A 23,444-nucleotide genomic window follows, 5' to 3' on the forward strand; every position below is an offset into this window, starting at 1 on the left:
GAAGAGGGAGGGGAGCCTGAAGTTTTTCATCAGTGAGACGTTGCTTAAAACTGATTTGCTTTAAATAACTGGCATGTTTGAAATGCCGGAAAGGAAGACCGTGCTATCAGAATCGTAACCCTCTTTCTCCATGTATCCCTGCAAGTGACACGTTGGCTTGGTGGAGGGCGGGGTCAGAATTGTTTTAAGGAATCAGAACAGCTTCATGAGCTTGCTCAGCAATCCCAGAACAAAAACTAAGATAAGGATAAATACATGCTGTTTGTTAGGCTTATTCTATGGAGGGTCAGGGGCTGCAGGTCCAGAGTCATTGTTAGTTTATTTAGTGCCAGTGAGAAGGCTAGGTCCCAGCCTTGGGCACCGGAGTCCTAAAGAAAAAGCAGAGAGAGTCCCATAACCCTCATCACCTTCTGCTGAAAGTGGGGGATGGAGAGGAGGTCTTGGCTGCTGGCCTCTCCCCAGCCCACGCGCCTGCAGAGGAAGGATCCTGATTCCTTAGGGGTGTCGGGTGAGCCCCAGGAGGCTGATCAGCAGAAAAGCACCAGGCTCAGGCCTTGGGCTGGAGGGGCCACTCGCATGGGGACCCGGCTGCAGCCTTCATCCCCAAGGTGGCCTGTGGCACAGGGGGTTTAGGCATAGCCAACAGCCATCTGACTGGTGGCTGCATTGCTGCCTACTCCTCACCAGGCCTGGAAGCTGAAGAAAGAGCTCACTCCATAGGCAATCACCACTAAACACAAAAAGAAAGAGGCAGCTACCCACTGGTTATACGGACCGGTGCCCTTCAGGGATGTCAGTTCAAACGCAGCAGAGCAGGTGATGAAGGCCGTGATGTAAAGAATGGTGGAGCCCACGTTAAAGATCATTAACACCAGCGGCCAGGGCACCATGTACAGTTTCATGTGCAGCTGAAACAGGTAGAGGATGAAGAAAACGATTGTCACTAGCCAAAGGAAGACAGCGACGAACATCACCCAGCTGTAGGCTGGGTACAGGTGGTATGGGATGTCGGCAATCAGGGCCCACACCAGCAGCCCTAGCACCAACTGCAGCAGCATGAGCGCACCCAGGCTGGAGCACACGAAGCCCCAGATCGGGGCGCAGCGCCGAGATCGGGGAGGAGCGCGGAGATAGGGGCGCAGCGCCGAGATCGGGGAGCAGCGCCGAGATCGGGGAGGAGCGCGGAGATCGGGGCGCAGCGCCGAGACCGAGGCGCCGGCTCCCTCGTGGGGCTGCTGGTCCGTGTGCTCGCTTTAGTCGGGAACTCGGCCATGGCGGCTCCCCTTGCCTCCCGAGGTTGCTCTGGCCGCCGCCGCCGCCGCCGCCGCTCCCTCGGCGGGTGCCGGCTCCTTCGCGGCTCCTCCCGCAGGGTTCTGGCTCCCGCTGCGGATCTCGGCGCTACCGACAGTTGGTTTTGTGTACCTTTCCAAACACTTCCACCTGTCACATAGGATGTCCAAGACACGTGCTGGGAACAGATTACTAAACTGTCTGTTGCTCATTTTACCAGGCTCCTACCTTCCTGGAATTAAACCTTGCAACCAAGTTGAGGGACTTGAAACTTGAACTAACACTAATTTGACCTCATTCTGTTAACCAACAGACAGGATACCAAGACTGAAATTAGGATAGACATTTACTTGGGCTGCTTTTTCCCCTCTTCTCATCCAATTTCTCTCTCTCTCCCTCCCTCCCTCTCTAGGGAGAAATAAGTGGGATGTACTAATATTGAATAGATAGTTATATATGTGATCGTGCATATGAAATCTCTCTGAATTATGGACATTTGAATAGTTTATGGGTTGGAGCTACTCTGCTTAAAGCTACTCTGACTTTTCAGCACAGGCTATGGTGTTGACATATGTTTTCATTTCTCTTGATGGATACTCTTGGTCTTAGATAAGTGCATATATAACTTTACAAGAAACTGCCAAATTGTTTCTAAAGTGATGGGACCATTTTACACTCCTACCTGTAATGTATGAGAGTTCAGTTGCTCTACATTCTTGTCAACACTTGGTATTGGCAGGGTTTTTATTGTAGACATTCTAATGAGTATGTACTAGTATCTCATTGTGGCTTCACCTTGCATTTCCTGATGACTAATGATGATGTGCACCTTTCATGGCTTATTACCCATTTGCATGCCTTCTTTTGTGCAGTGTCTGTTCTCATCTTTTACACACGTATCAGATTGTCTTCATATTACAGATTCTAAGAGCTCATTATATAAATTAGATAAAAATTCTTGGCCAGATACATGTTTTGCAAAAATTTCCTCCCAGTTTGTGATTCACATTGTAATTTTCTTAAAACTAACATTTGAGGAGCAGATATTTTAATTTTGATGAAGTCCATTTTATCATTTTTTTTTGTTTGTTTTAACTTTTTGATGGCTAGCATTTTCTTTTATTTTTTTCCTAAGAAACACTTGCCCACTTCAGAATTGAGTTTTCTTCCTCTAGGTTTTTTTGTTCGGAAACATAATTGATTTTTGTCTGTTCATCTTGTGTGAGTCAACACTGCTAAATTCAGTTATTAATTTTTATTAATTTTTGATACATTACTTAGGATTTTTTTCACAATCTTGTTTATGTAAAGAGAAACAATGTAATGTTTTGAACACATTTTAGTATCAGGTTAATACAGGCTTCAGAAAATGAGTTTGGATGCATTTTCTTCTCCTCTAATTCCTGAGTTTGTGTCAGATTGATATTAATGGAATGGAATCTATCAGTGAAATCATCTGCGCATAAAGTTTTCTTTGTGGGAAGCTTTTTGATTATAGATTCAAATTCTTCAGTAGAATTAGAGCCATTCAGATTTTCTGTTTCCTCTTGAGGTGGTTTTTGGTAATTCAGATATCAATAATTTATCTTTTTTTCATGATTAAGCTTGCTAGGACTTTATCATTTTTCATATTTTTTTCAAAGACAGTGTTTGTTAATATTGTTTTCTTTGTGTGGATCTGTGCTTTTTATTATTTTCTGCTTTCTATGTATTTTGGGATTATTTTGATCTTTTCATAATTATTGTTAAAGTAGACATTTAGATAACGGATTTTAAATCTTTCTCTTTTTAAAATGTAGTCATTTCTAGTTATAATTTTTCCTCTGAGCACTATGGCTATCTTTTATATATTCTAATGTGTTGTGTTTCATTATCATTTATTTTGAAATTTTTTCTAATTATCTTTGACTCCTTTTTCAATCCATGGATTATTTTAAAATATATTGTCTAATTTTCAAGCATTTGGGAATTTTAAAATATCTTAGTGTTACTGATTTCTAATTTGACTCTTTCATGATCAGAAAATATATTTTGTCAGTTTCCATTTCTTTTGCAATTTATTTAACTTATTTTATGGTTCAGCATATGGCTTATCTTAATGAGCAGTTCATGTGCTATTGAAACAAATATGTATGTATAATGCAGTTGGATAAAGTCATCTGTAGCTGTTAATTAAGTGAAGTTGGTTGATGGTGTTTTCAGATCTTTAATATGTTTACTGATTTTTTGCCTACTTGATCTATTTACTGATGAAGAAGTAATTTAAAAACCTCAACTATGTTGTCTATTTCTTTAATTCTGGCAGTTTTTGCTTCATATATTTTGTATTTCTATTACTAGTGCATATGCATTTAGGATTGCTAGGTCTTCCTAATGAATTGTGGTTTTTTTGCCATTGTACAATATCTCCTTTTTATTCAACTAATACCTTTGCCTTTAAGACCAATTTGCTACTTATAGAGTCTCATCATCTTTCTTATCCTGCTATTCACCTGGAAATCTTTTCCAATCCTTTTACTTTCAACACATCTGCATGTTTCTATATTTGTAAAATGAATCTTTCTAGTTTATAAACTATATTATCTAGCTGAATCATTCTTTAATATACAGTATAATAGTCTTGGCCTTTTAATTGGATTGTTCTGTCCATTTGCATTTAATATACCAATTGATATTGCTATGTTCAAGATAAATCTTGCTATTCTTTCCCCACTTGTCCCATATATTTTTCCCCCTCTATCTTCTTTTGGGTTCATTGAAAAACTTTTACTTTTTCATGTTATTCCTCTTGTTTTTCTTTTTTTTAACCTATTTCTGTTTTATTACTTTCAGTGGTTGCTCTAGGACACAATATTCATCTTTAGTTTATCAGTATTTCTTTAGTTTCACTACTGCACTGCTTTACATCCTCTCCCCACATTCCTCTTCTTACACTTCATGCCTTTCCCTGTATAAATTTAATTGTCTCACATCAGTATAATTCCATGTAACTGTCCCCCTCAGTACTTTAGGCTGTTTTTATTTCTTTTACTTTTATATACATTATTAACCTCATCTTGCAGTTACACTATTTTTACTTTAACAGGCAGTTGTCTTTTAGAGGAATAATAAGAAACAGTTATCTGTTATATTGCCCGGCCTATTTTTTGGTTTTTTTGTTATTCATCCCTCCGGGATGGAAATGAGTTTTGATCACTTCTACCAGTTCTGAGTTCATCTAGTATTCTTTTCCTTCAGCCTTAGGTCTGCAGGCAATGCATTACCATAGCTTTCATTTATCTTAAATGTATATATTTCACCCTAGTTTTTGAAGCATATTTTCATTCAAATATAGAATTCTGGGTTGACAGTTTTATTTTTCTTTTAGCACTTTAAATATGTTTTTCCATTGTTCTCTGGCCTCTATTGTTCCTGTTGAGAAGTCTGCCATGATTTGTATCATTTTCCCTCATCAATCTTTTTCAGTTTTTTTCCTTATTGTTGGAACTATCAGTTTTTATACTGTTTAATTAAAAGATTAGTTTTTCTCTGAATTTGTTTGATTTTTTTAAATGAAAGCCATATATATTATAAACTATATATAAATACATGTTATAAATGCCGTGATTTCAACAAACTTTTAATCAAAACATGAAGAAAAGATATCCTTATTAAATGCTTTAATGTCTGTTCAGTTTGAAAATTCCCTTTTAAATGGTGCTTGTCGGGTAGTAATATATGTAGAGTTTTCTTTTATGAGGACATGAGTAACATTTAAACAAACAGTAACTTTTGTGAGATTTTTCCTTTAGTCTGGTTTCTTCTTACTAATGGAAATAAAATTACCATTACAGTAATCTGGAAGGCTGCTTCTAGTCCCCAGTGGCAAGTTTCAGAAACCTTGTTGAGTTTTATGCATCTGGTAGAGACAAGTGGATCATCTTTCATAGTACGTTCAGTGTCTGCTGGCCTCCGGACTGAGTCTGCTGTTGAACCTTGGCCTCTCAGTAACAGAAATCAGCCCTTGAATGAAGAGTTATTAATGACATTCATTAAGCATCAATTTCCATTTCCCCCAGGGAGGAGAAATCTCCTAGATAATTTGCACAGTGTACCTCATTTATTGTGTTAAAATTATTTAAATAATGATGGTTGAGTTTTAAGTTTTATTCAAACTTCACAAAGTTGAGTCATTTGTTCTGTGTTATAAATAAAAGAAAAGATACCACAGTTAAGAATTTTAATAGAACTGGGGTAAAAAATAAATCCATAACTTAAAATAGGTAATGCTATCATCAACTAACCATGACTTGGTGGTTAAAGAAATAGGTGTCCAGTTCCTCCTGGCTGATTTATGGTATTGAAAACACAACTAGACATTAAAGTCTCTCTGGAAAAAGAAGAATGATCAAAGGCAAAGAGACTCATATTCCATTTACAGGATTATTTACAGGATTATTTTTGTTCATTTTCCAAGTTATTTCTTTGTTTTGTTAATTCTCTAATCATCATCTACACTTATCCAATTTACTTTGGAATACATCTTTAGATTTTACCTCAACAAGTAAAAATTTTCTTCTGAATGAATGTGTCATTCTTTTATTAACACTCACACTCCACATACTCTAAGGAGTTCTTGCTATATATTTCTGTCCTCTTCCTTTCCTCACCCTAACCTCACCCCAAAGAAGTCATCACCTGATTATAATGTCTTCAGTTCAAGCTGCAGATAGAGATCTTGTCGGTGACATCTACAATGCTATTTCTTGCTTAGGTACATCATATCTGATTTCATTTGGGCCTCTGGCCTATCATACAGTTGGGTAATGTGTAATGATGGTACCTTGTGAAAAATAATTTCTGAAACAAACTCTTATGTTTCAGCAGGTTCTTTTAGGGGCAGCGTCCTAAAGATTGGGTTAATAATCTCTTGGAGGAAGTCTTGAGTAGCTTAACCTGGATGACACTTGCTTTCTCTGCAAAAACATCTTTAAGCTTGAGATGTTTTCCATTTTCAGGTCTATTTTTAAATTCTTGCTGTTTTCTGAGACCTGGATCTTTTTTTTTTTTTTTAACAAAGTTGAATCAAGTGAGAATCGACATTGTACACTGAAGCTTTGATTGAGAGTCGGTGGTGATTCGTACATTCTGAAGGTTAGAAACTCTAAGTGGACACTTAGGAATTTTGCTGCTTTGAGTTGCTGGCTGGCCTCCCTCCATTTCGATGGAAACAGTTGTGGTCCATTTAATACTATAAGGAGACATTCCTACATTTCCTTAATAACATTTTTGGGGGAAATTAGTGGCAAATTTTTAGATGGTAAGAATATGAACCTTCCTAGATGTTCATGTGGTTAAACTTGTTCATCAGGATCTATTTTAACCACCTCACTGGTATAAATAAAGTAATGTAAGCAGTGCTATTCTCAACTAATAGGTCCCATAGATTGAAAATGAGCTTGTCAGCTCACCAAATCAGGCATGTGATCTGGGGGTCTTCATCAACTTCCTTCATTCTCATTTTATTTATAAGTTAAAATAAAGTTTGTTTGTTTTTTTTGTTTTTGTTTTTTGGGGGTTTTTTTTTTTTTTTTTTTTTTTTTGGTTTCCTGGGGTTTGTTTGTTTATTTGTTTGTTTTTTGCTTCAAATGTTGTTGCTCCTACTGCAACAGTGGCCCAAATTGGCTGACATGACTAAAATTGTCTTGATGGAAATCCTTGGTTTAATTTTTCCTTTTGTGTATCTACTGGCTGTCTTTCTGCTCTTGGCTAAAGTCTGAACCATCTCCATGCTTTGTAGCACTCACTGACATAAGAGGATCAGTGGACTCGGGGCTTCAGCTGGTGAATTTCCCTGATGGCAGCCAGGGCTGAGGGTGGGAGCTGTGAACACTCATGGACCTTTGCTGAACTCTGAATGATAACAGGACAATGATTTTTAGTTTTATTTGACATGATGACAAATCACTGCACCTTGTGGAATCAAAAGGGTCATTCTTTTCTTAAATAGACCAAAATTTAAAAAAAAAAATTCTACAATGTATTATAAAATTTTAATATCTAAGAGTAGTCTGACATGACAAGACATTTTATTTAACAGTAAACAATTAAAAAAAAAAAAACCACTTTTTTAAAGTTTTCTCCTGGATCCTCAGTTTCCCTTCTTTTGTGAGTAGAATTCTATTTTGGATTAGGCTAATAGTCAAAGTTCAGAAACTGCCAGAGCATCTGTGATATGGCTGTGTTCTCTGATGCCAATGCTTAGCTGTTGCTAAGGGAGTATAAGAAAACAGTGGCTACTCATATTTTATTGAACAGACTGCACATAAATTCTGACTCTAACCAGAAGAGCGGGTGCTTTATTACAACAGAATGACTTTCTAACTTGGAACTTCGTTTCATATATACTCCATCATACTGATCTCAATTCTGACATTCAGACCACAACTTTTTGGCTTGGAAAAAAATGTTTATATATTTATAAGTTGTATACATTATACATGTACAACCTTCAAACTGTATCCAAAACCCAAGTGAAGAACACAGCTATTATCACTGAAGACCCCTACGTGCTTTCCCATTTCATGTATCACCTTACTTTTTATGATAGCTTTACCATGAATGCTTGTATCTCTAAGAAATACATGGTAAATTTGCAGGTGTCTGAGATCTATAAAAATAGAATTATACTCTGTTTTCTTCTGCAACCTTCTTCAAAATCTTTTTTAAAGTTTTAAATGTAAAATACACTTAACATAAAATTTAGTATCTTAACTCTTTTAAAGTGTACAGATCAGTACTATTAAGTATACTCATATTATTTTGCAACCAATCTCCAAAATATTATCTTGCAAAACTGAAAGTCTAACCCATTAAACTTCTCCCGACCCTCAGTTCCTATCAAGCACCATTCTACTTTCTGTCTTGATGACTATGTTGGCTACCTCATATGAGTGGAATCATATGTTATTTGCCTTTTTGTGACTGACTTGTTTCACGTAACATAATATCCTCAAGTTTTACCAATGCTGTAGTATGCATTAGAATTTCCTTCCTTTTTAAGGCTTAATGCGTCATTCTTTTGATCCATATTAAACTCGTGGGCTAAACCATATTGGTATTTATAGCTATTGTTGTTTAATTTTTACTGCTATATATTATTCCACTGCATAATCATTCCATAGCTTATTTACCCATTCTGGTTTTTGTGGACTTCGAGTTGTTTCTAGGGTTGGTTGGTTTGCTTATGTTATAACCAGTTCCTCTGGAGAGGTCTTGCTCATGGCACCTTGCTTGTGTTGTATGTACCTGTTCAGGAGATTTTCTGGAGTATAAACCTAGGGATGTGCTGAGTGATAGAGTATACACAAGCCAACTTTACTAGACAATGCCAAATTCATGTCCAAAAGTATTTATACCGCTTTATCTTTTTGCATGAGAGTTCTTGTTTCTTCATGTCATTACCAGTGCTTGATATTGTCAGAATTTTTCATGTCTGCCAATCTGGTGAGCGCTAAGTGATATCTCATCAGGGTTTTATTCTGCATTTCCCTAATTGCTAACAAAGTTAGGGGATCTTTTGGCATGTCTGTCTCGAATCTTCAAATCCTGTTTGGACTAACAGTGAAGAAATCTAACTTGAGGGAGAAACAGAAAACTTTCTCTATCTCCAAACTTTAACTCTGTAGCTGTAACTCTGTAATTGATTGCTAACTCTGGCAGCTTTCCCCCCTGGTGCAGCAATTTAAATATATAAAATGAGCACTGCCTTTAAACCCCCTGTTGAATGATTTCTTTCCTTCTGATGCTGCTCACAAGATTTGAATGAAAGAAGGCCCATGGTCTACTAGCCCCACTATGAGAAAGCTCAGAGGACCAGAGTCTAACATTTTTGACTGAGAGATGCCTGGGAATATGTATGTGTGGGTGTAAAACACATTTTTTTAAACAAGAGAACAATTATCTTCTTCCTTTTTAAAGTCCCAAACCACTACCCCAACATCCTCTTTTGTCTTCAGCTAAAGATGGTTTTTAAAGTGAGGGTTTCAGCAACTGGAGGGAGATATTCAGTTCTCCTGTGTCTCTCCATGTTATTAAACTTTTGTTTGATTTTCTCCTGTTAATCTGTTTCACTTCAATTTAATTCTTAGACCAACCAGAAGAACTTAGAAGGGTAGAGGAAAATTTCTTCCTCCCTTACACCATATATACTGAAATATTTTTTGTTCAGCCCTTCTCTACCCATGACTAACAGTAGCTTGGAGAGTTCTACCAAGTGGAAGACTTACTTGTATGAGTCTTTGGTCTGATGCTCAGCCATCATTATGTTTTCAAAGGGCATGCTGAGATAAATGCAATGGGTATTTAAGGTATTTTTAACATCATAAGAATGTATGGCATACACACTGCCTGGAGTGATCAGAAACACAGTGGGTGCTGTGTAGACATTTGGCGATGGCAATGAAATGCTAAGAATGGGTGACCTTAACAGTAGTCCAGATAATGCTACTGTGTTAGGTATTAATCATGTGATCTTAGTTTATAACTGTAGTAGCCATAATGAATATTTATAAAGCATGTTATATTTAGCAAAGCTTTTCTTAGATTATATTTGTCAAGATAGGCTAAGTTTGGCCGTACTTAGAACAATCTCCAAAATATTCTTGGTTTAACACAACAAAGGTTCATGTCGCATTCTTCTAAAGCCAGCTGTGGGGAGAAGTGGTCCCCTAGACCTTGACCAGGACTGCTTTTGCTTGAGGCTCTTCGGTATCAAAGTGTGCAACCACGGTTGTCACAGCAAGCAAAGGGACAAATCATATATTAGCTTTTGACTGCTTCCACCTGGAATTGACATAGGTCCCTTCTGCTCAGATTTCACTTGATTAAACAAGTCATGTCGTCCCATCAAGCCTTAAAGGAACTGGCAAGTGCAATCCTGTTGTTCCCGAACTGAACTCAGGTCCCCTCACTGGACACGTGGCAAAGCCAATCTCCTGACAGCAAGTTGTGGTGAAAGAAAGCCCAGCATTCATTGCAGGGTGCCCAGGAAGGAGAACGGGCAGCTAGAGCTCAAAAGACCCAAACTCCCCGATGGCTTTCAGGCAAGGGTTTTAAGAGGCAACATTAGAGGGTGAGGGTCACAGGGTGTGTGATCAGCTGGTGGACATTTTTCTGGTGGGTTGGTGGTGGGGTAACAGTGTTTTGGGAATCTTAATCATCAGCTTCTGGTTCCAACCCGCCTGGAGACTACGTGCTTGTGGTCAGCATGTAGTCACCATCCTCCACCTGGGTGGGGGTCTTGGTTTCCACAGAACAACTCAAAGATATGCATCAGATTGTTACGTAGATCCCTTGAGGAGGAATGAGGAGTCCTGTGTCTCTATTTTATCCTTGAACTATTGTGCAAACTACCATGACTTTTCTGGCTTGAGTGCATTCCTTCATTTCGCAGTCCCTCATTTCTGTAACCATTAACTGTTTGAGTCTGCTCTTTGGAACTTGGGGAGGGCCCCACAAGAAACAAGAGGCATGGAGGGGATTGTACTGGGGAGGGCCTCCTGCTCAGTTCCAGCCCCCCTGCACCCTTTTCTTTGACACTCCTCCATCCTGAGGGGAACAGTGCAGGACAAGAAAGGGAATGAAAGTTAATCATAAACTCAGCAGAGGAATTCAGTTTTAGGGGCACTCAGTTTCACTGTGACCCAGAAAGAAATGAAAACATGAAATATTGGTGAACAGGGTAGTCACTCCACCTGCATTATCTAATTTGTCACTGAGTCTGTCAATGGGCTCAAAATTTTAGTACTCTTATTTTGCAGGTGAAAAAAAAAAAAAAAAAAAAAAGAACCAGAAAGGTTGAATAACGCCCACAGCCACACAAATAGTAAGAGAGGGGCCAGCCTTTGATCCCAACCCTTGAACTCCAAACCTCTTATTCTTTCCACCCGTCACAGGGATGAGTTCATCGCTCAGAGTGTGTGTTTAGGAACAGACTTCACTTGACTTGGTTTATTTTGCCGAGTAGTCACCCTCTTGGCAAGCATGTATCTAAAGTATCAGTGTGCAGCCAGCTATCTGACTCTGAGGGCAGGAGGATTGCAATGCTTGTTTTTTTGCTGCTGAGAAAATTCCCAGGTGCACAGGGGGAAATCTGCCCAGGACCCTGGGGCACACCCGCTGTCTGCTGAGTGGCCCCAGAGGATCTGAGCAGAGTGAGTTTTTGGAGATTGTCTCTACACACCTCTCCACTCAGAGACCAGCCCACTATGTGTCCCACCATGACCTGCTCCACACCCACAGCCACCAGCCCGGAGAAGGAGGGAGTTCAGCCATCAGCCGGCCTTCCTTTGGGGGCCAAAGTGTGGTTTCCACTTTACAGAGGATGACAGCACGTCCTTAAAAGGTTCAATCACTTGTCCAAGGTCATAGGGATAAGGGGATGGGGGAGTGGGAGCCCTGGACTCCACAATCCTCAGAGAGACCTTTCTTGGTTGTATCAGACAGCTTAAAAGGGGCCCCACAGAATGCTTTGCTGTGAACTTCTGAGAGCAGATAAGAGGAAGAAGGGGGGTGTCCAGCACCCATCTGCTGGAAAGAGTCCATTCTTTGGTAAAAGGGAAAAGAGTTAATGACTATGTCATAAATCAGTCTATCATTATCATCCCCCAACAAATGTCAAACATTGAACAATACGTGTGAACCATTCCCTCGAAATCCAAGACTGAGTGTGTCATGGCAGGAAAGAGTGAACATGTGTACAGACTTGCACACACACACCCCAAACATACAATCAAGACTTTTCTCACGATCTTATGTTCCTAGTCTCTTCATTGCTCACTCCTTTCTGAGAATAACCAGATGTAAAAAGGAATGTACTTAAACAACAAATAAGAAGTGGAGAAAAAAAAAAGATTTTTGTAGGTATTAGTGGTTTGGGATTATATGTGATTTTAGTTTTTTGGGTTTTTTTTAATTTGGGGTAAAACTCTAATTAGGGCCAATATTTATTTTGATTTCTATAAAGTAGTCTTACTACCAAAAATATTACACAAGCTCCCCAATTTGCAGTTTCTTGTAAATTTGTGTTCGGGAAAATAGTTCTGGATGGATGGCTTAAGAAAGTGGATCATCTCCAAGACTAAGTCCCCAACATGCATTTGGTTTCATGATTGCTGTGAGGTCATGTGGAATGTATGGGAACAGTCCACAAGGTCAGACAGGCAAAAAAGCAGTTCTGGTTACTGGAGCTCTACAGGTTGTGGACATCAGAAAACAGAGAAGTCTTGCTGTAGAGCTGATGTGAAATCCACCCCCCAACCTGGCTCAATTTCTTAGTAACTGATGATCAGACAGACCACTGCCACCCACCATGACTGAGTGCCTTTACATTTTATGAATGCCTTCTTTTTTTTTTGAGAATATGTGAAATTTAATGGGCTAAATTCTATCATGGGAAGAATGTTTATAGAATAATAACTGCATTCCACAATGACTCAAATATTTATACATGGAGGTGTTGAGGCCAGTGTATATGAAGTGGTCTGACGCAGCTTAAAAGCCCTTGATGGATTTCTACATATAAATAATTGACATGAAATCTGCACGGTGTTCTCCCATATGTATTAAAGCAAATGGCCTGAGGATCAGTGTCGGACTGCTGCTTTACTTGTGTTACTCAACAGATAGGCTGACTCTATTTTCTCTTCTCCCTCCTTGATTTTCTCCTTACTGCCCTCTTCCTTCCTTGTTGTCTTTCTTCAACAAATAATTATTGAGGGGTAACTATAGGCTTTTCTAGGTGCTGGAGGAACTGCCATGAACAAGATATAACTGTCTTCTCCTACAGGTAACATTTGAGAGTAAAGGGGACACATTGCAACAAATAGAGAAAGATCATTTCAGGGAGGGATGAGTGCTGTGTGGTTAATGGGATGGGGCTTGGCAGTGATGCCAGATTGGGTAGCCAGGGAAGGAGTCTGCATTTGAAATGTGAGCAAGTGACCCTGGGAAGACATGGAGGAGAGAATCCCAGGAGGAGGGAAGAGCTGAAGCAAACGCAGAAGGCAGAGGGCAGGTTTGGTTCTGAGAGCCTGTGTGGCTGGAGCAATGACAGCAGGTGATGACAGATGCAGGATGAGAAGGTGGCCAGGACCCAGATCGCACACGTGGGATTGCCTGCTGCTAAGGAATTCAGATTGAAGAAGCTATTGCTGTATCATTTTGTTTCAGAAGTTTTCCACAATTTGGGTTTCATCTTCTCAGCTACACGTCCTCCAGTTCTGCGGCTAATAATTTCCCCTTCGGAACCGTGGTCCCCTACTCCCCCGAAGGTGGTGACATTACTCGCTCCTCATTTTTCCCCACCCCTCTGACTGCTCTCTCTGCTCATTCACATACTCTTCCTCGGCAAACCCCTTGGCTCTTGCTGTGCCCAGGTATCACCCTCGACAGTCCTCTTTCTTTCAGCACCCTCTCTGGGTGACTTCTTTTGGACCGTGGTTTCTATTATGACTAGTTTCCAGCCCAACCCTGACTTCTCAGCTGAGTGTAGGGGCCAGCTGGACATCCAGTGGGAGATGTCCAGACTTTTCAGTGTCAACTTTTCTAATGTCTCCCTTTCCCCAAAGGATGAAACCAAAGTTCCCGAGTGACCCTCTATGCTCTGACCATGCTCCATCTTCAACCACATACCTGTATCTTCCTCCCGAGGCTGTGAGACACCAAGAGGGCAGCTCATAGGTTAGCCACCACCCCAACTTTTCCCCCAAGCGCACTTCACTGAAAAGTTTGTTCCATGTACCTCTGGCCACCAAATGGGTGTCAGGTGGTGCCCTAGGGGCTCAGCACACAGAGATGAACAGGGCCTCCTAGGTTCACGGGTGAGACCAGAAGTCAAAGATGAGGATGACTGAGTTCGGGATAACCAATATGCCCTCAGAGAAAATAACTCAAAATGAAGAATGTGCTTAAATTTGTTTAAAGAGCCCATAAAAAAGTTTTTAGGAAGGAAATCGAGTCAAAGCATGATTTGGGAAAAAGAAAGAAGGGACAGAAAAATGGTTAGTAAATGGAAATTATGTAGGAGAGGAAAAAGTGGGCAAATTATTTCTGAACCTCAGGTGAAAATGCCTTCTGAAGAAGCAGGGAAGAGTGAGGATTTCTAGATAGGAAGGAGACAGGATAGACAGCCAGCCAGGGAAGTCTCCATACTTCCTCCACTAGGTTGTGGGCAATGGCTCCAGTGGCCCCATGTTACAACCTTCACCGGGGAAAGGAAAGTGATCTCCCTAATTGGGGGAGACCTCCTTTAGATCCAGGCTCTAGATTAAGTAAAAGGAAGTAAAATATGCTCAAGAAGAAAATTAAATCCTGGATAAAGAAAACAGAGGTGTGACAAATGACAAGGCAGATAAAGACAGCCTGAAGCTGATCATTTCAGTATGACAATAAGTGTAAGCTGATCCTTCCACATCACTGCTATGAACAGGCCTGAAGGCTGGTCCATGGTGACGTCTGGCCCCAAGCAGCATAAAGGGGGCTGGCTATGAGAGAAATCAGACCACTGGTCCAGTCCTGATTAGCAAGATGCTCAAACCTGGTGGGTCCACCAGCATGGAGTTGCCAATGGTGGGCTTTGACTCCTCTAAGGAAATACTGATCTGTGCTACTTAGGATTGGAGTCAGTAATGTACATATTAAAGAAAAATTAATTTACATTTGTTTTTTTTTAATTGAAGTATAGTCAGTTTACAGTGTGTCAATTTCTGGTGTACAGCACAGTGCTGCAGTCATACATGAATATACATGTATTCATTTTCACATTTTTTTCATTGTGAGCTACCACAATGTATCAAATATAGTTGCCTGTGCTATACAGTATAAACTTGTTTATCTTTTTTTTTATATACCAGCCAGTATCTGCAAATCTTGAACTCCCAATTTATCCCTTCTCACCCTCTTCCCCCCGGTAACCATAAGTTTATTTTCTATGTCTGTGAGTTTGTTTCTGTTTTATATATAACTTCATTTGTCGTGTGTGTGTGTGTGTGTGTGTGTGTGTGTGTGTGTGTGTGTCACTTGTTAAAGATGGTAAAGAAGACTTATTCAAGGGAGATTACCATAATGGGGTTTTGCCATTTGAAGAGAGACCAGGCTTAACTCCTAATACAATAAAGAAAAGTGGGGATTTGTAGCCAAGGAGCAGGTGGGAGTTGGTGGATGGAAAATTACTTACAATAGGTAACCTGTAATTTCAGAGATATGGATGATCATTCCTGGTCCCCAATGCATTTTAGATTCAACCAACACTTAAAGAATATTTACAATGTGAAAGTTGCTGTTGAGTCCATCCATGTATTATTCATTTCATTCATGCAAGTATCCTGTGATGTAGGTATTGGTAACCCAGTTACTGGCCTGTGGTTATTTCAAATTAGAACTATTTTCATCATCAACAGGTTTATAGCTTCTCCCATTGAAATGCAAACCTTTTCATGTCACCATCACATATAAGAACAATTGCTATATGAAGCAAAGTTTTTTTTTCTTTTAAATGTATTTTTGTGTGTGTGTGTGTGTAGGGGTTCTGTTTCTCTGAATCAACCATTCTTTTCCCCACCCAACTCCCAAATTAAAAATGCATGAGTAATAGGTTTGAGAAGGAAATTTTATTTATGATAGGTGTGGCAAAACTGGACCCACATCACCCAAATATCTTAGCAAGACATTGATGGAGCTGGTCTTGTCTTCCATGGTGTGGGTCACTGTCCAGGCATGATATGAGTGATTACCCAGGGAGGACTGCTGTAAGTGTGCAATGTCTTCGGCTCTTACGTAGAGCTGCGCTTCATGATTGGTAAGCAACTGGGGTGAGACTCCCTTGGCAATAACCACCTGGCTCAGTGCAGTTCTAAGCTGAGTTGTGACAGCATCAGCTGTGGCAGGTAATGAAGCAGGAGGGGCCCTAATAAATTCTCCCCTCTGCCATTAGAATCATGGGAAGCAGCCACGTCCTGGCCACTACGTGGCATGGTTCCTCGACGTGCATCCCTTCCCTCCCCTCCCATTTACCTGCTCACTGATGCTGTCATGCCATTAACAAAGAATAAAGCCCCCTCACTCCCCAGTTTTGAGGAGAGCTTTAAGAGCAGATGCCCTTGAGAAAGGTAATGCCTTGACCTAAATTGACACAGAGGTGATGGTTCCCGTGGATTAGGACTCAGGTTCTGAGTCTTTGGGAGCTGTTGACTGTCTACCCTCTGCAACCAGATTTAAATGAGCATTTAACAGAGTCTTTTAGAGAAGGCCTGGGAGCACCAGGAGGAACTGTTTGGCTCTCAGGTAAAATTCAAGACAGCCCATAATAAAATAGTCACTTGCCTTTCAGTATGATAGGAATGATGGAATACATGCTCCACTGGAAAGGATTTGAGAAGCAGGTTAAGGTGGCTGAGATACAGAGCAGGCATGTTGGCCTCAGTAGCAAGAGGAGACTTGGATTGCCAGTGGTCTTAGTGCCACCTCATCGTCCTTCATCAGAAAAGTGACACAGTCACGTCCACTTCAGTCAGTCTGTTAGTGATGTTTTCTTTAAAGTCTCTCTCTCCTGAGTTGTTTGTATAGCATCCAACATAGCATGTCCAGCTATGGAGAAAGCTGAAGCATGTATCCTTAGGAACAAAGGTCACCCCTGGTAACTGTCCTTTCCTAAGACAGCCTCTGAGTTCACAATGACTTGTGACAGCCAGCCAGCCTCTTAATGGAGACCTTCCTTTTACTGGGAGGAACTCCCCTGAAGGCCCTGCATTTGCCTCCTTCACTGCAGGGCAGATAAAAGAGCTGTCACTCCAAATCATGCCCAGAGAACAGACATCGCCTCAAGTACAAGAGTTTATGCTGTAAATGAAGACTAGCAGAGCTGCGCAGTTCTGACTTTTTACCCAGTGCTTTTCTGTTCCTAAAAAAAGAAAAAGAAGCTTCCCTTTGCTCCATTGTCATCCCTGCCCCCACAATGTGCCTTATAAACTTGCATGGTTGTGGGGCTGGAGGTGCTTTTTGGATGAAAGTTGTGGGAGTGAGGAGTGTGGGAAGATGATTTAATTAGAGGACCAGGGGCTGGAATGGAGAGATAAGTGAGGCAGTGCCCAGTGGCCACTGGCAAGTCCAGGGATGGTGAAGTACGAGGCAGGCTGCCAGGGAAATTGCTGCTTCCAGAACAGCATTGGCACTCGTAGTTGGCATACTCTCCAAGAGAGGGGAAAAAAATCAGCCAGATTCTTTAAATAGACCAATAAAAATATTACTTCTTCTATTTCTTTTCTAATTCTGCCTTTACACACTGGGAAGGCAGATAGTGTGAGGGGGTGGAGGTACCTGCTTCCTGTTCCTTCCATCTGTGGTCCTCGCGCATGCAAGGCAAGGCTGGCCAATCTGAACTCACGCTTTCAATCCTTCATTCATTTAAGCGCCATTCATGATGGCCTTCTCAGAACCAGCACTTCCTAGATGCTGGGGATGGAGCAGTCAAGACCGACACCCTCCCTAAGTGGTAGAGAGCTGGGCACCACACTAGGCCAGGGATGCTGAGTCAGGAGAGGGGACCCAAACAGTCCAAGGGCTTCAGTAAGACAGCCTGAAGAGGAGGACACTGGGGCAAAAGTTTGAAGGATGGGTGCGTCTTCGCCAGGCTTCAAGGGAGGGAAGTCCCTTCTAGATGGAAGAAAGCTTCTTAATGGCAGGTTGCAGCTTACAATGGGTCTGGCACAAGATGTGACAGGGTAACAGGGACACACCTGAGGCCAGTCACCAGTACACACACTTCCATCTTTTTCCTCCACATTGGTACAAAATCCTGGTTTCAGCCCTTACTCAGCCACTGTGGCTTCCTGGGCATAATCAGATGCCACAACAAGTTATCCTCTCTCACCCCATGTCACCCCAGCCCAGCCTTGGGGACAATGTGAACACCTGTTAACCCTCTGTGCTTAGGGCCCAGAATGATTCTCCTTTTTAGTCAAACCCATTCAAAAAAAAAAAAGGTGGGGGTGAATAATTGCCTGGTGAGCTGCCTGTTTTGTGATGTTTGACAGCCACCCTGGATCCAACTTAGGTACCATCCAAACTCTCAACCTGATGTCACAGTGAGGCATCTTGCTCAAGTCCTGAATTAATAAATAGATCTCGTGACTCAAACTTACATCTGTCTACGCTTCAAATCCCCCTTGAGCATCACTAGGGAGAAGACAAAGAATTACAGATCAGACCTGAGTCGCCGACACTGAAGGGAAGGCAGGGAAGAGGGGGAGAGTCTCACAAGAGAAAAGAGAAGAAGGGGAGGGGAGAAGGGAGGAAGAAAAATAAATAGCTGGAAGGGAAGGTGGAAATCAGGAAATCAAAATTGCACAGGAGTAGGGGGAGGAGGCAGGGCTGCAGAGAAGTCGTGTAGCTAAGACAAAAGAAGTGGTCCTTGGGCTTGGAAACAGGTAGGCCATAAACTGGGCAAAGACTGTTTTAGTGATTGTCGTGAGTTGAGGTGCAAAGAGTTTATCTATAAGGAAGAAGGGAGAGACAAGGTGGGAACTGTTAAAGCCATGGATTTGTGATGGAGGCTTTTTTGTTGTTTGTTTTTAACATTGTAGAGATTTGGGTTTGTTAACATGCTATTAGGAACAAAAAAAAAAAAAAAGATGAGGGGAAAACTGGTGAAATCCAAATGAAGTCTGGAGTTGACTGTAATGTATCAGCACTGGCCCTTAGTTTTGGTGAACGTCCCATGGTGATGTAAGATGGGTGTAGGATATACGGGGATTCTCTGTACTATTGTTATGACTTTTCTGGAAATGTGAAAGTATTCCAAAACGATAGGTTTATTTTAATGTGAGCTCTTGGGAAGATGCCTCTAATGAGAGACCACGAGGTGAGAAAGGAGCAAGATTGGTAGAAAGGCAGGGCCAGTGACCAGACCTAGGAGGCAGGTTAGGACAGATAGAGAAGAATGTAGTTGTGATGGTGGGAAGTTCAAAGCCATTTCCTGGAGGGGATCTGCTTACTGTGTCAGAGAGAAGATTCTATTATTGGCTAATTTGAGGGAGGAAGAATTGGTAGATGAAGGGAGTGAAGAGTCTTCTAAAAGCCACGGTTGGGAGAGAGCGCGCGCCTTGGCCGCGGCGGGCGGCGCGGAGCCGGCGAGCTGAGCCCCGGCCGGCGGCCCGGCACGGGCGTCTCCCGCGGGCCCGGCGCTGGCCGGGCGAGGGCAGGATGGAGCCGCGGGACGGCAGCCCCGAGGCCCGGAGCAGCGACTCCGAATCGGCCTCCGCCTCGTCCAGCGGCTTCGAGCCCGACACTGGTCCCGAGCCGGACAAGACTCCGCGGCGTCTCAGCAAGCGGCGCTTCCCAGGGCTGCGGCTCTTCGGGCACAGGAAAGCCATCACCAGGTCGGGCCTCCAGCACCTGGCACCCCCTCCTCCTGCTCCTGGGGCCCCGTGCAGTGAGCCTGAGCGGCAGATCCCGAGCACTGTGGACTGGAGCGAGTCGGCGACATATGGGGAGCATATCTGGTTTGAGACCAACGTGTCAGGGGACTTCTGCTATGTTGGGGGGCAATACTGTGTTGCTAAGATGCTGAAATCAGTGTCCTGGAGAAAGTGTGCCGTCTGCAAGATTGTGGTGCACACCCCCTGCTTTGAACAGCTGGAGAAGGTAAATTTCCACTGTAAGCCATCCTTCTGTGAATCAGGTTCCGGGAATATCCGTGAGCCAACCTTTGTGTGACACCACTGGGTACACAGGCAATGCCAGGATGGCAAGTGTCAGCACTGTGGGAAGGGCTTCCAGCAGAAGTTCACCTTCCACAGCAAGGAGATCGTGGCCATAGATCATGGCCATCAGCTGCTCTTGGTGCAAGCAAGTATACCACAGCAAGGTGTCCTGCTTCATGCTGCAGCAGATTGAGGAGCCGTGCTCCCTGGGGGTCCATGCTGCCGTGGTCACCCCACCCATCTGGATCCTCTATGCCCGCAGGCCCCAGAATACCCTCAAAGCAAGCAAGAAGAAAAAGACGGCATCCTTCAAGAGATTCTAGCAAGAAAGGGCCCGAGGAGGGCCGCTGGAGACCCTTCATCATCAGGCCCACCCCGTCCCCCCTTATGAAGCCCCTGCTGGTGTTTGTGAACCCCAAGAGTGGGGGCAACCAGGGCTCCAAGATCATCCAGTCCTTCCTCTGGTATCTCAATCCCCAGCAAGTCTTTGACCTGAGCCAGGGAGGACCCAAGGAGGCCCTGGAGATGTACCGCCAAGTGCACAACCTGTGGATCCTGGCTTGTAGGGGGGGACAGCGCGGTTGGCTGGATCCTTTCCACCCTCGAGCAGCTGTGCCTAAAACTGCCACCACCTGTCGCCATCCTGCCTCTGGGCGCTGGCAACGACTTGGCCCACACCCTCAGTTGGGGCAGGGGCTACACAGATGAGCCTATGCACTGATCCTGTCTCACGTGGAGGAGGGCAACATGGTACAGCTGGACCACTAGGACCTCCGTGCTGAGCGCCACCCTAAGGCGGGGCCTGAGGAGCGAGATGAGGGTGCCACCAACTGCCTGCCTCTGGATGTCTTCAACAACTACTTCAGCCTGGGCTTTGATGCCCATGTCACCCTGGAGTTTCACGAGTCTCAAGAGGCCAACCCAGAGAAATTCAACAGCCACTTTCAGAACAAGATGTTCTACTCTGGGACAGCCTTCTCCGACTTCCTAATGGGCAGCTCCAAGGACTTGGCCAAGCACATCCGCGTGGTGTGTGATGGGACAGACCTGACCCCCAAAATTCAGGACCTGAAACCCCAGTGCATTGTTTTCCTGAGCATCCCCAGGTACTGTGCAGGCACCATGCCCTGGGGCCACCCTGGGGAGCACCACGACTTTTGAGCCCCAGTGGCACAATGATGGCTACCTCAAGGTCATTGGCTTTACCATGACATCCCTGGCAGCACTGCAGGTGGGCAGGCATGGTGAGCGGCCGACACAGTGCCGAGAGGTGCTGCTCACCACATCCAAGGCCATCCCAGTCCAGGAGGATGGTGAACCCTGCAAGCTTGCAGCCTCATGCGTTTGCATCGCCCTACGCAACCAGGCCACCATGGTGCAGAAGGCAAAGCGGCAGAGTGCCGCCCCCCCCCCGCACAGCGGCCAGCAGCTGGTGCCAGAGCAGCTGCAGATCCAGGTGAGCAGGGTCAGCGTGCACGACTACGAGGCCCTGCACTACGACAAGGAGCAGGTAAAAGAGGCCTCTGTGCCACTGGGCACCGTGGTGGTCCCGGGAGACAGTGACCTGGAGCCGTGCCGCGCCCACATCGAGAGGCTCCAGCAGGAGCCCGGAGGTGCTGGAGCCAAGTCCCTGACATGCCAGAAACTGTCCCCCAAGTGGCGCTTCCTGGATGCCACCACTGCCAGCCACTTCTACAGAATCGACTGGGCCCAGGGACACCTCAGCTATGTGACTGAGATCGCACAGGACAAGATTTATATCCTGGACCCTGAGCTGCTGGGGGCATCTGCCGGCCTGACCTCCCAACACCTACTTCCCCCTCTCCCCACCTCGCACTGCTCGCCCACACCCGGGTCACTGCCAGGGAATGCTGCGCCCCCTAAAGGTGAAGAGCTGATTGAGGCCACCAGGAGGAACAATTTCTGTAAGCTCCAGGAGCTGCACCAAGCTGGGGGGGACCTCATGCACCGTGACGAGTGGGACCGCACTCTCCTGCACCACGCGGTCAGCACTGGCAGCAAGGAAGTGGTCTGCTACCTGCTGGACCACGCCCCCACAGAGATCCTAGATGCTGTGGAGGAAAATGGGGAGATTTGTCTGCACCAGGCGGCAGCCCTGGGCCAGCGCACCATCTGCCACTACATTGTGGAGGCCAGGGCCTCACTCATGAAGACAAACCAGCAGGGCGACACTCCCCAGCAGCAGGCTAAAAAAGGCTCAGGACACCGAACTGGCCACATATCTGGAGAACTGGCAGCACTACCAGATGATCCAGAGGGAGGACCAGGAAACAGCTCTGTAGCTGTGAGGCCAACACCGGAGCAGCAGGAAGGATGAGCCGGGCAGAGGATGAGGCCAGAGGATGAGTCCCTCCTTGTGCACCTCACTGCCACATTCTAGTCGGACAGCCACGGGGACGGGCAGAGGGGACCCAGGCCCCAGGAAAGGAGCCCTATGCTGCCCCCTGAGAAGCTGCCCAGACCTAGGGCTGGACTCTGAGGAGCTGGGGAGTCTCACCCGTCCCCCTGAGCCCCCAGCCTAACCCAGAGGCCCACAGGGGAACAGGAAACTGGACTGGGTTGGGCAGGCCTTTGCAGGGCTGGGGCTCAGCCACTTCAGAACGGCCCTCACCTTCACTGCAGTGGGTGTCCTGGAGCTTAGGGACTGCAGCCAGGAGGGCAGAGAGGCTTGAGGCCCTGTCAAGGAGCCTTCAGGAAGAGGCTTCCTAAGCCTCCTGGTCCTTGGGCCCCCTCTCCTGACCTGAGCCCACCCTCCCCAGGGCTTCCTCCTGGAAACACAGAGCCTGCTGCGTTTGCCTGCCCGCTGCCCTGTTTAGCACCTACCACGTGACCCTCCTCCTGTACCCAAGTCATTTCACCTCGACTGTGTGGCCTGGGGGTTGGGATGGGGCTCTCACGGAGACATGTTTACAGCTGGGTGGGACTCAGTAAAGTGGATTTTTTTTTCAAAAAAAACAAAAAGCCACAGTGTATAAGGGGACTGGAAGAACGCGGAGGGCAATGTAGAAGATCTGGGCGCCGTGGGGGATGGCAGGCACTTTACTGTATGAAGCTTTCAATATTCCGTTCTGTCACTTAATAACATTCAGCCTCTGGTTTCATACACCCAGTCCAGGTTACTGTTGTCACACTGTCTGCTGGCTCCAATCTAATGAAAATATTCATCTCAAGGTAGCTTTACAGATTGACAACTGTCCAATGAGACTGGCTGAACTATTGGTTGTCTGTATTCATAGTAACTAACAGAGGATGCGTCTGTTCAGTTTCACATAAGCTGTGGGTCTGCGGGAAGTGAAATGAATGCTGTTCATCCTTTGCCTCCTTCCTTGGCTGTAAGTGTTTCCGACCCAACCATGGTCCGATGGTCCCTCCTCTGAACTCTCTGACGTCCCAGCC

At 44.2% G+C, this 23,444-nt stretch overlaps 1 protein-coding gene and 2 pseudogenes across 1 annotated transcript in view; 2 read left to right on the forward strand and 1 right to left on the reverse strand.

Annotated features, from left to right (window-relative positions):
* LOC102519101 (RAC-gamma serine/threonine-protein kinase-like) overlaps positions 1–23,444 on the forward strand; it is a 169,793-nt gene that overhangs the window by 76,719 nt on the left and 69,630 nt on the right. The window lies entirely within an intron of this gene.
* On the reverse strand, positions 630–1,273 carry LOC102518868 (annotated as a pseudogene).
* On the forward strand, positions 18,951–22,330 carry LOC102512640 (annotated as a pseudogene).

Source organism: Camelus ferus, chromosome 35 (assembly GCF_009834535.1).
Source record: "Camelus ferus isolate YT-003-E chromosome 35, BCGSAC_Cfer_1.0, whole genome shotgun sequence".
Taxonomy (NCBI): domain Eukaryota; kingdom Metazoa; phylum Chordata; class Mammalia; order Artiodactyla; family Camelidae; genus Camelus; species Camelus ferus.